Here is a 16,313-nt window from a genome sequence, read left to right as displayed (position 1 = left end):
CATTTAAGTTGAAGACAAACAGCTCTGCAAAGCTTAGAGTCTGAATTCTTGGGGGTAACATCACAAAGAAAGGCGAGGTGGTAGGTTAGTTCAACATCTAACGAACATCTACTGGACTTGGTGATAAATTTCCCTTGGCCTTAAAAGAAGTTGCATTAGCTCTACTATTGAACTGTCCTGATAATCCACTGTAAACTAGACTCAAGTTCTCTGAATATGCCAGTGGTTTTGATACATGAGATGGGGAATAATACATCTCAAATTAGGGAGAACAACTGAGGACTGCAAAGTGGAAAATGGCTTGGGTGAAAGGAGAACACTATTGCAGGACCAATCATTCACAATTCTAAAAAAGAAAGAGAACAGAAGAAATAAATGTGACGATGACAGGCTTCCTTAAGTCAAAAGAATGGATGATCTATTTCCACTAAGGCATGCATACTGAAAAGGACTGGAATCTCCAGACAAATCTCTTACCACAATCTGAGTGGGAAGGGGCAAACTCAAATGGTAAATACTGTGAGCCCTGCAAGTTGTTTAGGTACAAAGAGAACCTTGGCTTCAGAGGCTTTAAATAGAGATTGAACAAACATCTGTAAAACTAAAAACCAATAAACAAAGTGCAAAACAAACCAAACAACAACAAGAAACCCCAACCAACCAAAAAAACCCAACTAACCAAAACACCTGGAAGACTTGTTAGTTAACTTGCTTAGGAGACAAAGGATAGGATAGATCTCACCAATCTAACAGAAACAAACTTGGGATTTGAAAGCAACAGAAAGTTTACTGCTGCTTTACTATTTTAACTTGAGAAAATGGAATGAAGATAGAATTCATACATAACAAAGCTGAAGGGTTTGGGTTTTTCTTTTCCCTAGAAGCTTTCCATCAAAAATTTTCCACGGAAAAAACAAGCTGCTACCATAGACACCTTTTTTGATATTAATTTGTGATTTGCAACACTTAGGTTTAGCTTTACTAATTGCATTTGGAAAAATATATGGTGATAGGATTTTGTAGAGGCAGCTACTCTAACCACTACTTACTCTGATTTTCAGTATGAATTGAGTCCAATTCATTCAAGGGTGGATTGTTTTCTGTGCTGTGCTCATCTCTAAAAGTACAGTTTCCTTCACTGCATTGATACAATCAAGCACGTTTAAAGGAAAGGCCTGTGGAGGAGAAAAGATTTCATTAATCATGAATCATTACATTTGTCAGTTGGCAAAGGGAGACTTCCTCATTTATCCCTTGAATGAAATTAGCTCCGGCCTAACTGCAGTTAGAAAATCTAAATTACCTTGGCATCTATCTGTTACTGTTTATATATGCACCATAAAATGGCAGATGGCACTTTATTAATAGCAGATGAGCTGAGTCTTTCAAGAGACATTTTTTCCCTGATATTTGGTTTCTTTGCATTTAAAATGGCACCTACCTACCTAATTTCATGGTGCTTGTGCAGAGTTTTCTTAACTAAAAAAAATTAAATACATACTTAATGTTGAAGGTGCACCTGCCACTCTCCTCCCACATCTGAGATGACTGATAGGGATTACATCATGATGACCTGTATATAGATCAAGCCTGAGGAATTTTTAGCTGAGAAGTCTAGGCATGCAGTTCTGTTGTAGTGTGAAAAACGTATTGATGCTACAGAACCTGATGTAAGGATTGTGGGGTTGTTTGGGATTTTTCCCCATTCTTGGTTTTTTTTTCTTAATAGGAAGGTATGGCAACTTAAATGATATCGTTCTTGTCTGTTAACTGTAAATTCCACTGGAAGCATTGATACTAATGTTTCCCATTTAAATCAGACAGTTTGCCAGTTCATCACAAAGGTTTAAGAAAATTGTTGGAATCACACATAGGTATGGTTTTCTGCTTAAACTGCCAATGTTAACTTTTCCACACTGGTTAGTGTGCCAAACTTGGGTTACTCACAGGGCCTGTAAAGGGCCAAGATTCAAGCTCCTGCCCTGCTTGAGTTTGTTCTGAACTGGGAAAGCGGGAAGTTTTGTTGCAGTTACTCTGTAGTTATGAATAACTTAGAGTTCTGAGGAGCAGATCTTTCTGATCTCATTGGGAAATCCACAGATTTTTAACTGCAACTGTCAATCTGCTTGTCAGCAATGTGTTGCTTATAATACAGGGCTCTAAAAGAGAGTTCCTAACCAAATTAGGGTCCAGATCATTGAAAGGTGTGGGAAAGACTGAAGAAGGAAGATGTTCTTGTCACAAAATGATTTGAGGGTGCTTTCATAACCTAAAGTTAGGTGGCTCACCTTGTGGCTATGTATTTATTCATTGCCAACTTGATGTTGGGTTACATCAACAGGACATCACCACCAGAGATAAAGATGTCATTATCCCACTCTACTCAGCATTTTTCAGGCAACACCTGGAATACTGTGCTCAGTTTTGGTCCCTACTATACAAAAAAGATGTGGACAGGATGGGGAAGTTGCAGAGAGGGCCACAGAGCTGAGGTACTAAAAGTGCATTCTTCCTTAGATCTTGCTTCCCCAAAGTAAAATACTTTATGTCCTCATGATATTATTAAACTTTGCTAAAAGTTATTCCTTTTTACAAAAAGCACAAGAAACTAAAAACCTGTGGGATTTGCCTTTTGGTATAGAGAGGATCAGCTCATTGCATGAAGTTGACACACGCTGGCAAACAGAGGCATCAACGTAATACTGAAATAAATCCCAGATTTCCTGTAAATCAGTGCCACAATGAGTGTACTGATGTTAACTTTCTTTAAAAGGCTTCACTGTATCAAGTATAAAAATTTAGTTCTTGTCTTGTGGATCAGCCTTAAGAACTAAGGCAATACATTGCCTGAATAATGATGGGTAATATATATATATATACATATATCTTTAGCAGTCATAAATCAGCCACACAATCCTCATTTTAGGTTGAGATTTTAAAGTCTTTCTGACAAAAAATTGAGAAGTTGGCAACTTATTCTGTGAAGCTAATAAAAGTAAACAGTTGGCAGTCTATTCTGTGAAGGGGATTCCTGCAATTAAGGCCTTATAGTCATCATTTTTAATTTTGCCCACATGTGACATGGTACTGTAAAGAAAAACCCTCTGCTTTGTCATCTTTCTGGAGCTAGATGAAAACTGCAAAGATATGACTTAAGTGAATGCTGACTTTTGATGTAGCTTAAGGGTTACCAATACCTTGGGGAAACTTGGTGCAAAGAATTTATTGCAAAAAAATATTAACGTTTCCAGGTCCTTCTCTTTGGAAATACTTAATGTCAGTCAGAATAAACACATATAAGGAATCATACATCCATAGTATTTCCTTTCTTATTTCTAGCATCTACCTTGCTATATATGCACACAGCAAACACACTTTCAAAGTAACAGGCCATGCATACAAAAAAATACATTAGTTTTGAATGGCAGCTACTTATGTTTTACCCAAAGGAGAGACTACTGCTAGTCATAGAGTTACTACATTTGAATAAAGTAAGATCTGTCCCTGTGATTGCCACATGCAAGTCTATAAAAGATAAATTCTGCAAGGTTTTTCCCTCACACAGACAGCTTATTAACACGTGAAGTTGTAGCATCCTTCTTCATAGTTTGAATGATGCTAATGGAAAATCTGACTGCTCCCTAGGTCTACTCTAGATGTGTTCCTAGTTCTGAATTCTACCCATACCTGTCGGGTGGCTCTGAAATGAGCTCTGTTGCATGGGTGAGCAAGTGTTGTTTGGTTTATTTGACTTTTTCAAGTTTGGCTCCCCACCAATACCAGTTTCATACCACTTTGAGAAGCGAAGAGGAATTTCTGCAGATATCTTTTTCCCCCCTGCTGTTCCTGTAGCAGCTCAGATATAACCTTTCTCCTCGAAGACTCTAAAATCTCATCATTTCTCTTTGAGCAGAAGTGCTGTGTCCTGAAGGAATTTATAAAGGATTTCTTGAAACTGGGTGAACTTGGAAAGAAAAAATAGTTTACAGTCTTTGGTGCAGTCTATTTGTGCCTGAGATAGCATTTACAGTGTGTTTAAGGCAGATGGAGTCAGGGCACAATACATGTGGAAACCTTACTGTTGTACATGCATGGGTCAATCACATGCGCAAAGTAACAAGGTATAGGGCACACTGGATATGCTGCTTTCATATCTGGTAGTATTCCCTGAAAAAAAAAAAAGAGAGGTTTAAAAGTCAATGGATTCAGACACTACTATGTTTTTGTTTCACTGGAAAAGACCAAACCAATTTTACTTATCACTGAATGGGAAAAAGATCCCAAGCAACCATCACCTTTCAAAATGTTATAATTGTTTCATTAAACTCTTTTCTTCTTTGCCAATACTGCTTTCCTGTATTTTCTGCCATAGAAATAAGGAGACCTGCCACCTAAGACATGATAAATTGTGGATAACAAAACAAATTAAGTAACTATTCAGGGTTCTGTAAAATGTTTTCTTGTCTATTAGAGGTCCTGTATTAGTAAAGGAATGAAACTGACTGTGCTGATCTTCCCTTCTAATATTCTTTGATTAACTAGTGTTATACCATTATTTTTCTGTGATTTTATGATCATCATCTCATTTTCCTATTGTGAGTGCAATCTATTCTGAGTAACCGATCCATAATTTTGAGCTAATATCTTATTGTATGCACGCTGCTTTCTGAGGCTAATCTTGGCTACCCCCAAAGCTATAAGGTAACGTTCTGTATTCTGAAGTATTTTAAATCATTGATTTTTTGGGGTCATTAACAAACTAATAAGCAGACTATTTAACATTGATGCTAAATGTAAATTGTCAATGACAGCAGCCATTGGTATCCTGCTGACAAGCGATAATGTCATTTCAACATGTCCTCAGAGCATGGTAATTACTGCTGTATTCATGAATGTATATAGCTTGATGTTTACCTGATTTGAATACGAAAGGCTTTCTGAAAAGTTCATACGTGCTCTCTGCACGCTGAATGCACCGCACAAAATACATTAGGACTAACTGACTGCAGGAACAATTAATTCAGATTCCACTGACCTAAGGCCTTTGGGTATGGTCTTCCTAAAACATCAACAAAAAATCCTTCGCTCTATGCAGAATTGGTCTGCATTATTAAAATGTTGCTCTTGATTCTCTATCTTAAAAATGAAATTGGTATTGAGCAAGAATGACAAAAGCAGTTATGCAGTACATAGCTTGCAGTGTAACCAATAACCCTTTATGTCATTTCCTTCACACGATGCATAAGCATGTTCTATATGGTTGATGGTTAAAAGGCTTGGTTTTAAAATCTGGGCTTCTATCCAGCTACATGGAAGTCAGCATTTCTCCTTTCCCCCTGTAAAGGATTCTTAGTTCTGCGGCACCAGTGTTGGTGTTCCATTGAACCAGAAAAAAGAGTCTTCCAAATGTATATAAACGTGAGGGGAAAAAAAAACAGATTTGGCTTTTAGAGATTAGCAAAGAGGGTGATCAGATGTACTTCAAGGCCTTGGGATCTAAAGGAATGAAATGTGGATGCAGTAAGGCTATACAATTTCACTTTTCCTGTACGTCGAGGGAAGGAGTAGAAGCTCAGTAGTTATATACTTCACACAATTTTGGAAAGCCAGAATTCCTTATATCCTTTCTGTGGCAGCTATTAAAGATATTTCAAGCTGTACAATCGCTTCATGCATTTTGTCCTGTGCATGAGAGATTTCCATGTGTGCACTTTGGAACTGATGGAGATAAAATCAAAACTTTTCATCCAAAATGCATGTAGCTAGGGTTGAGATAAAACCCCCAAATACGCAAAACTTTTCCAACACTAAAATAATCAGACCTTTCCAAAACAAACTAACAAAAATTCAGAAATTAATTCAATTATAGTCCATATCCTACTTTGTACCCCACCAGACAAAAAAAGCAAAAATAAAAAAAGCCTTAGGAAGCAGATTAAAATCCAGTAAACTTCAATTTATTTTTTAATTGCATTTAAAAAGGATGCCTTAGAAACAGATCTGATTTGCCTCCTTGGAAATCTGTTCAAACCTCATTACCTAGTGGTTATATACCTTCTTTTAATTTCTGTTTTTAATTTACTCATTGCATCCTTTGTTCTTATGTTAACATTGTCCTTTTAAACCCTGGCTTTAAGCTCCTTACATTACTCTTGTTCTATTTATAGAAAGCAGTCACATCCCTTGTCAGCTTTTCACAAAGCTGAACAAACCAGCTCATTTCACCTCTTCACATAAAATTGCCGTAGCTTTTTCCTTCAGCTTTTTCCCTTCTTGTGCATGGCTGACCATGATTTATCTCTCAATGGATCCTAGGATTGCATTCAATTCTTCCTCAGACATGTCACGCTCATGGTTCATGATGTCTTGTGATTGAGTGGTATGCACAGGCTTGTCTTCAGTGTTTTGTACTGACAACCAAATTTGTTGGTCCCCAAAGGCATAACCTTTCGCTTTGTTTTATTCAGTTTTACTTAGTCTCTTCCTTAAGATCATCCAGTGCTTCCTGTAGGACCCTTGTGGACAGCATTTCCAAACGTTGAGATGTTGGCGAGCTCTTGGTTAAACGTTATTAATGATCACAGCAACATTTGTCCATAGATTGCTCTGTGAGGGACTGTAGCTCTAAGATCTTTCCAGGCAGTAGTTCTTCCTTTTAATGTTACAGAGGTCACAATTCTCTTCTTGTTCTTCTCTTAAACTTGATCTTAGCCAGTAACTTTCATGTGACAATAAATCAAGATGCTTTACTAAATCCCAACAGAGGATCCCTTTGTTCTCTGCTCCTTTTAGGAAGAGAGGTGTATTATGAGAGAAAGTATACTGGGCCAGTTTGGATCAATCTGTTTCTTGTAAATTTGACTGTACTTTACCTTTTTACTTTGGAGCTTGAGCCAGAGTTTTATGTATTATTAAAACTACAGTTGTGCAAAGCATTTCCTTTCTGGTCAAAGTTACTGTATTTGCAGATTTCTAATTACAGGGCACTAAACACATTGTAATAGATTATTTAAACATCCTTGCTACTGTACATGCAATTTTGTATGCATTTTTTCCTGTCTTCTGTACTAGATATTTTCCAGTCCCTCCTGCTCATAGCAAGCAATGCTTCTACTAGGTTGTATCTCCAGCAACTCTGTTTCCTCTTGATACCTCTACTCTACAAAGTCTGACACTCATTCTGGCTGTTCTTCAGTGTTACACATCTTGATCTCTGAGATAGCTCTGTCTGCCAGTGAGCCTGTGGGTTATCAGTTTGTTCCCATTATTCTACTAGGGATGGTTGATTTACTCCGTCCTTTTCACAAAACACCTCCAAATTGCCATCTTTTTGCATCTTTTTTTCCTCCTCAGCCTCTGCCTGTTTTACAGATTTCTTCTGGAATCGTAGCAGCTTTCCCTAAACAGAATCCAGTCCTCCTGGAGGTTCATGCAACTCAAGTACTTGATCCAGTTGAATTCATCGCTTGGGTAACTTCTTAGTCTTCCATTTTCAAGTCAAGGTCAATGAAACCTGCTTCTGATCCCTTTTCTATTTAGGATGGACTTACTTGCAGTAGCTTGATTCAAGGTTATTCTAGAAACACTTACAGGAAGTGCTTATCTGCTACTTATTAAGGCAAGATGTCATCTCTTCATAGCTCTTTTTGGCAGAACATTTCCCAGCTGAGCTTTGCCTCCATGGGCTTTTAAAGGAGCTGCAGAATTTTCTCTTGTGGTGCAGGACTCAGTGGTATTTCTCTCTGCTAAAGCCTGTCTTTACTCATACATGGTTCTGGCACAATATATTCTAGATCTACCACAATAGCGCAATCCATCAAAGTAACCTTAATGTAAATGGATTCTTGTATTCATCTCATTGCAGATTAATAAGCCAACAGGAAGCTCAGACTTAAACCAGACTGAGCTTTCCATTTTATTTCTGGGCTTCATTTTAGTTCTTACGAATGTATTTGAGATAGCTATGTGTACGCTTCAGCAGTGGTTTGAATTGCAGGTGATATTTGTCTCTTCTAGATTACTGCCTCTTTTTTAGAAAGAAAAGGCTTTTTGTTTTAATTTTTTTTGAATTATTATTTTACTTTTATTTTCTCACAATATTTGTTACTGCCAGAACAAGGTATTGTGAAAACAAAAATATTACAGTTTCTTTCTCCAAGGGAGGCCTCTCCTTCCCCCTTCCCTCCAGCCTCAAGTCTGGACTCTAAGGCAAAGAAAACGCTTCTTTGTACTCTGTTTTTAGGTGAATGTCTAGTCCATTATAAATTGATCCTATATGATCAGTGCATCTTCTGAGATACTCTGTTTTCTCCACTTGTCAGCTAATATTTTGTCCTGGCTCTTACTTAACTCTCTGTCAGTCTTCCTATTATATAAAGCCCAATCGCAGTTTAAATACCTAATCTTCTGAGAGGCACATCTGCAGTGTGATGTGCTGTCACACTCCAATTACTTAAACAGAGCTGTAAAGGCTCCTTGCCTCTCAAAAACTATTTACTGTAGTGGATCCAAATAATTAGGGACAGCTTTATTTTATAGTAATGGAGAAAGGGGCACTGGAAAACTTGCAAGCAAAAGATCCAATTTCCGTATCCAAGTGACAGGAGAGAAAGGAGGAATGGACAAAAAAACCAATTAAAATTTGAAGAACAGTGCACAAAGTTTGTTCATGCACATTTGTCTAAATACCAAGAAATGCTTGAACTCCAGGTCCCATTATTATAGGTCCATTTTCCAGATACTGCTCTTAAGAATTAGCTTACTTTTGGGGGCAGGGCTAAAACATCACATAAGGTTCTATCTGGCAAATAGTTTTATAATCCTCTTCACGGTAAAACACAGATGGCCATTCAGCAGCAATCCAGATGCTCCTGCAGGAAGCTTAGACTCTCTGTGGAGCCATTTGGAGGGTATCCGTGGGTGCTGCTAGCTTGCAACAATGCAGCATTTATTCTTTGGTTTTGAGAGATGATTTGAAAAAGCAGCACTACCTTATTATATCGACAGGGCGGTAGCTTTTAGCATTAGAAATAAATTATATTTTCACCTGGAGTGATGGTTGTGTTCACCTATCCATAGCTAGAATGATGCACATAGATTTTGTGGTATAGCCTTTGATACTGCATGCATTTTGCAATCAAAATGCATACATTAAAATGTGGATGCCAGTCTGATATTGTATCAGTTGGCATACTGTACCAAGCAGAATGCTGCAGGAAAAGCTTCATTATATACTAAATAGAGTAAGTTATAGTCTAGTGAAGAAAGCAGTGCTTGAATTTATAGCATAGACAACATGTCATAGTGAAAGGCATTTCGGAAATATGCTTACATTGCCATGGATAATAAAATACAGAATGAACTAAAAAGAGTAAGAAAACAAAGTAGACAGATAACAGAATTCAGTATCATTGCTTCAATGAGACTACTAAAAGCATGAAATTGAACATCTGCTTAAGTGCATGTCTGGGATATAGCATAAAGATAACTATCATAATTGTATCCTGATATTTTCATAGCAGAGATTTCAGTGGATGATAACTTTCATAATGCAAATATAGATGTTGTACTGTGGTAGAAGCTGTATGATTATTTTATCTGTGATTGATAGGAGGAAAAAAACCCAAAATCAAGTTCTCTGCAGTTTACTTTTTTTGAAGGAAATCCTTTGAATCTATTAAATAACCGAGGAAATGTTATCATGAATTTAACATTGAAGCTTTGTCGGCAAAAAGTCTTTTCCAATAAGGGGAACTGCTTGGAGCAGTTCCCACAGTGTTTGTGGTGGCTGGATTTTTTCATACTTTTTTCCATGAAAGAAACATTCCTTATGCTGCCAGTTCAGTCTCTCTGCTGTAGAAAAGACCTTCTTGAACAACATAATAATAACATAACCAAATATTAAAATGGATCTTTGTTTTTACAAACTTAAATAAAGAAGGCTTCCATAAGAAATCTTTCACATGAGATGCCGTGTTAGCTTCTGTTGCTCATACGGGGAAGACTTGAACTGAAGACTGGAATGTTCTGGCGAAACCAGTGTTTGGGCATGGGAGGGTGAGATGCCAGTGATGTAAAGCAATTGTGTTGTTAGTTTTAAACCATTGGTTTGACTTAAGATGCTACGTTCTTATTAATCCATAGAGGTTGTGATGTAGCAGAGACCAGTTCCTAGTTCTAATCTCAAGTACTGAGCTTCATATAAGCTTAGTGAGATCATCCTTACCCTTCTGGACTTTGTAATACGCTTGAAGTTCCTTAGACTTTGTGACTACACACAGCAAATGATACAAGACTTGGGGCTCTTATTTGTTTTTTCCTAATAGGACGCTGCTAAAAAGGCCTGGGTCATTGTAATGCCTCATTGTTATTCTACCATGTACAGCTTTGGGGCAGCTGGTCTATTATAAGCCCCCACAGTTATGAGTGAGAGACTGCAAATTTGTAATTCTGAGAAAGATGCACTGTTTCTGACATATATAATTAGTAACACTGCCTTTCCGAATTTGTTTGCGCTTTCTGTCTTTTGTTTGTGTGGTATCAGTTGAAACGGTGGTTCAAGTATATGGGAATACTGTGTATTTTTAAAGGGAGGACATATAAGTTTTATTGTGCGATAGCCCTCAGACTTCTCAGAATGCTATGGATGAGTTTGGGAATACGGCATGTTATAACATTTAGAGACTTGAACTTAACCACCCCATAAAACCCCCCCAAAAAACAAGGCCATCCCCCTTCACTCCCTTACCCCCCTCGAAAATAAAGAAGAGAAAACACCCAACTAAGTTGAACCAGCACCAGATCATGATAAAATCCTAAGGTAAAACTCATGCAGGTATCTCCAAATTGGGCAGATAGTCCTCCATAGTAACTACCTGAACATTTTAAGCCAGCTTTGGGCATTCACATTCTTTTCTCTGAGATGATTACTTCAGCAGTAGGGTAGTAAAGAAAAATGATTTGCCTGTCTTATTGTTTTACAATTGCAGGCATTTAATACGAAGATATTAAAGGAGGAATTGGCTTCCCTCTGTTTGGCTTGGCAGCTTTAGATCCCTCAGCTTTCCAAGACTCCAGGTAACAATCTCTATGATGCAGACACTTGCTGCCTTACAAGGCTTAAAAAATCCTGTGCATATCTGAAGAAGCTGAGATGACTATGACAGGAGAGCAGGCTGCTCAGAGCGTGTATTGCTGTGTGGGAGTTCTTGCTGACATTTTTGTGACTGCTTAAAATGAGAGAATACAGTGTTGGTGTAAATGCTCTCCAGCTTTTGGCAGTGACTTTCAAGAAGATGCTTGTGAAGTTTGAAGGTTTAAGCCCATAGATTCTGATTAACACCTGAACAATCAGGAGAAACAGTAAGGTCTGAGGTGTTTAGGTGGAAAGGTGATAACAGAAAAAGGTTTTCCTTGGTGTACACTGTGTTCTGTCACCTCACCAGTATGTGCCAGAACACTTTAAATCGATTAAATATGTCACTGAAAAGTAAAATGACAGAAATAAACACATTGCCAGTCTCTCCTATTGTGAACACTTTGATTTAGCTATTGGGATTTAGGAACATTTTGTCAAAACTAAGTTAATGTTGAAATTTATTTAACTTGTACAAGGCTTACCTTTTTTTCCTTGAAGACATGTAAATTGTTTGCATGCTGAGACCCAGACTCTCAGAATGCAAACACAGTAATAAAAAATAAATGTAACAGCTACTTCTTCTCTTTCAGGGCAGATATAGTTGAAATGGGAGAGTAGCACTAAATAATGACTCTTCAGCAATGACAGTTCAGTAAGAGACTTTCTATTATGTTAAATTCAAAATACTCTGAGTTAATCAGAATTAATGGTCAGGCATCTTCATTAACAATAGCCCATCTTCAATAAACCTTTTTCTTCTAATTTTGATTTTTGAACAAGCTTAATCTAATACCTGATTGAGATTTAACCATTGGACTCAAAAGCTTCTATACTGTGCAGCTTAGCAGACTCTGCTTGAGAAAGTAACATCAGCTAAATAACTATCTGCAGTACATAACAGAAGTGAACAAGCGATTTCATTCACTAAATGTAAATGCAATCCTATAGAAAATAACTTCAACTCAATTTACTTCCAATCTGGGTTATTAATCCATTGAAATGAATATTCAAAATGTGCCTAGGTAAAAACTTCTTGAACTCACATGCCTGTGTGTTAAGAAAAAACTTAATTGAAGGGAAGACTGAGTTGTCTCATTTTGTAAGCAATAAACTCAAGAAATACAGATTTAGGATCATCTGTGCTGAATTTATTGCAGTGTGGAAATTAACTCATATTATGTTATGTATTTTAGTGCCATTGACATCATAGAATCATAGAATAGTTAAGGTTGGAAAGGACCTTAAGATCATCTAGTTCCAGATGAATTACTTTGGCTCTTCTCTAGATATTCCTAATCTTCATACAGAAGCAAATGCTCTTCATCTCCTCATGGTGGGACTACCCTCAGGACATGGGGCAAAATGTATTAAATTGTGTTTGTGACTATGTGACTACACCACCGGGTGCTGGTGGAAATTGCTCTAATGTCTGCCCCTATCCCTGCACTTCACTTAAAGATTCAGGTATCATGCCTTCATAATTAAAGTAACACTAAGCTTCTATCTCCGAGTGTACTCATTAGCATAAATATTTAATATATGATCTGCTTAGATCTGGAGAGTAAAGTAGGCTTCAAGAGCATCTTTCTTATTATAATGAAAATGTGTGGTTTAGTTTTAGTCCCCCTCACCCCCAAGTCATCCTTTGCTCCACATCAAAGCGTTTCAGCAGATTGTTGGGAATGGATAAGCTTCACTGGAAACTCTTGCTGTTGTGCTCCACTAAGGTAATTTGGCTGTAGATATTTGGTCAGAGGCAGAGTATGAAGCACAAAGTTTATGCACTTCCTTTAGATAACATTCTGTGTGATTTCAACTATATTCCTTATAACTGCCTTGCATAGCTTCTCCTCTGCATGCTAGAATGAATGACTTGCTGTTCTGGTGCCCACTAGTCCTCAAGAGTAGCACCGGAGGTGCGCGACCTTGCAATCCGTTATGTGAACTGTCTGCTGTTTTCAGCTGAACTCAGAGGCAGAACAAACCCTGGGCAAAGTGCAGCTAATGGCGTGACTTCAGGAATAATTTGTAGTGGTGACTGGTTTACTTTTAAGACACCAGAGAGACTGTTTTCCTGGTGGCCATCCTTCGTGGATTCAGCAGCTTGTTTTATGATAGCAGTTAAAGGAGAACCCCAGATGCTCTCTGACCCTTTTAGGTGGCTTATGGGTTTTTAATAGGACAGCTGAGAATTAAGTCCCTAGTAATCATCACAGGGACACTATGGAGTCAGCTACATGTATGCTTGCAGGATTAGACCTCGGGTCAGCTCACTGTTGGTAATATTTTTCCTTAAGTGTCAGAGGTGCAATAGCTGTAACGCTTGGCATCCTTCAGAGAGATGAGTGCATCTGTTCACAGAAAGTTCTTTGTGGTCACTGTAATTAGCTTCAGTGGCTGAACTCTCTTCCAAGCTGAATCCAATTGTTTCCAGAACTGAGTTTTATATGGGTTAAATCTAATAATTAAGTATCTGTGGCGAGTGGACCCTGGCTGCATGTGAGGTGCCCACTAAAGCTGCTCTTTCACTCCCCCTCCTCAGCTGGACAGGGGAGAGAAAATGTAACAACAGGCTCATGAGTCTTGATAAAGACAAGGAGAGTTAATTCACTAAGTTTCAGCACAGGCAAAACAGACTCAACTTAGGAAGTTAATTTATTACCAGTCAAATCAGAGCAGGGTAATGAAAAATAAAACCTTAAAATGCCTCCCTCCCACCCCTCTCTTCTTCCTGGGATCAACTTTATTCCCAAGCTCAACCTCCCCCCCTTCAATGGAGCAGTGGGAAGGGGAGTAGATATTGTCCTTTGGCAGCTTCACACAAAAGCCACCCCCGTAGCCCGTCCACTACCAAAACCTTGCCATGCAAACCCAATACGATGTCTTAAAAATGCATGTAGACGCAGAGGATGGCAGGTTCTAATTTAGCATTCCTTCAGACTCTGTGGGGACAGGTACAAACAATGAGTGGCTTTCATACTTCCCTCTCAGTAATGTACAAGTAAAAACTGCTGTTACTCATGATCAAATATTTATCTTCCCTTTGTTGTGTTTATTGAATTCATCTTTGCAACTGTAAACATGGAAGAACATTGGAGTTTGCTCATAGCTGATTGAAAGACTTGTTCAGGAAAGGTTCTCTTTGGTGCAACTGAGCCGCTTAGCTTGATCTCTACTACTGCTTCTGTCCTGAAGTTACTGAGATTAGCAGTGTTTAGAAGCGATGTATGATACATGTTTATCTTACTCCTGTGACAACAGATTTTGTCATGGCTTTAGAAAGCCAATCAAAGGATTTACATGTCCTTTTTTTGCAATAGAACTCGTATTTGCCTTTGGCTAAAAGTAAAAAACAGAGGCAAACAGTGATTTGTTTCCCATAGTTCAGTTACTTGTAAATTAGACAGCTATGAGGCCTTGGGTGATATGATTCAGCATAAGGTGTCCCTGCCCACAGCAGGGGGTTGGAACTAGATGATCTTAAGGTCCTTTCCAACCCTAACTAGTCTATGATTCTATGTAATTCAGTCTTTGTCATTTACCACAGAGTGCTTCAGTGTGAGAGACAGTCCCTAGATGCAGCAGTTTTGCAAGAGAGATGCCTCCACTCCACATCAGCTTTGTGGTCCAAAATCTTCCTGGCATTTCTGGAGGGTGAAAGGAAAATAATAATAGAGCAACTTCTGGGCCATACTGAGCCATCCTTAAGTAAAGCTTTTACTCTGCCTGCAGCCTATCTACCTCTATTCTGTAGAATTAACATTTCACAGGTTAGAGGTCCTAAACCCTGAAGATCGGGTGGTTTCTGGTTTGGACCAAACAGTAGTGTGATTGCTCCTGGTCCCCATGCACAAAAAGGAGACCTTTGCAAAGGTCTAATTCTCCTATCAGAAATAAAATGCATCCTTTCTTCTCCCTGCCTTCCCCCATTTGTAATGCAAGTTGAAGTAAGGTGCAACAATTCATGTTTAAAAAAAAAACAAGCAACAGAACAAAATAAATCCTAACAACAAAAAAACCTCAGTAATTGGGAGTACAGACGATACCTTGAAAACACTCATACAAATCCCAATGGTCTGTACATGGACTGAAGACTGTCAGGGATGACTTGTAGTATGCAAAAGGAGAAATCACAGTTTTGCATTAGAAAGGCCCTGCTTCCATTTTTACCCTATAGAAAAGGTCATCGGTCTCCTGATGATCTCGAAGTCATTAAAACTCTATTATTGAGCAAAAATCCTGTTAAAATGCACCCTACCTCACATTTTCTGAAGTGTGTGGAATACGAAATGGCATAGGAAAATCATGACCAGCCTTGACCATATTCACACAAAGTGTATTTTTGTCTCTCACTTTTAGTTTATCAATCTTCAACAGCATCACAAAGTGTGTTGTGGTCAATTATTTAGCCTTTTCAAAGGCTTTGTGTTTCCAAAATCTTAAAAAAATCTCTTTCAGCCACTTCATTACAACACCCATCCCACTCCTCTTATATTTTTCCAATTGAATTTTTGCATGTCTTTTCTCAGGTGGCATTCTTATTTAATTTTTCAAGGAAGATCTGTGATTTTGTGTTCTTAGATGTGTGGAAAGCATGTGTTTATCATAATAAAAATGGAAGAGAGAAGGAAGGGAGGATATTGCCACTTCTGTTTTTTCTTCACCATGAACCATTTAAGTCCTTAGAAAATTGGCTGTCCTTTAATGATGTCCTTAACAATGCATGATTAATTGTATGTGCTCTGCATCACTTGCAAAATCCCCCAGTACTGTTTTAACTTTCCCATCCCTCAGATTATAGAAACAAGAATTTATCTAAAAACCCTTTCTTTAGTTTCTTCTAAACTCTGATTAGGACTCCAAAGGTCGTATCTCTAGACCAACATGAAGTGGGTTTTTTGCCCTTTAGTCATGATAATTTCACTTTATTTAGCATATAGGCTCACAAAGATGACTTTTTCTGTTTCATATCTTCTCTTTTTTCCTGTCCCCAGAAGTTTTTATTTTTCTTCTGAAAACTGAAAGCAATTCAGCCAGTAGCTGGCAATGGGCTACATTTCTGTGCTTTATCTTGGGATGTTCATATTCTATTGATGGTAAATGTTGGGTTTGTTTGGTGGGGGTTTTCTTGTAAGGATTGAGAGGATAACACATTATTAGATGTATTTATTTTGTC

This window comes from Pezoporus flaviventris, unplaced genomic scaffold (assembly GCF_033815535.1).
Source record: "Pezoporus flaviventris isolate CSIRO_AGI_PZ_B2104156 unplaced genomic scaffold, CSIRO_AGI_Pfla_v1 ptg000015l, whole genome shotgun sequence".
Taxonomy (NCBI): Eukaryota; Metazoa; Chordata; class Aves; order Psittaciformes; family Psittacidae; genus Pezoporus; species Pezoporus flaviventris.
Note: the sequence above shows the minus strand (reverse complement) of the source record.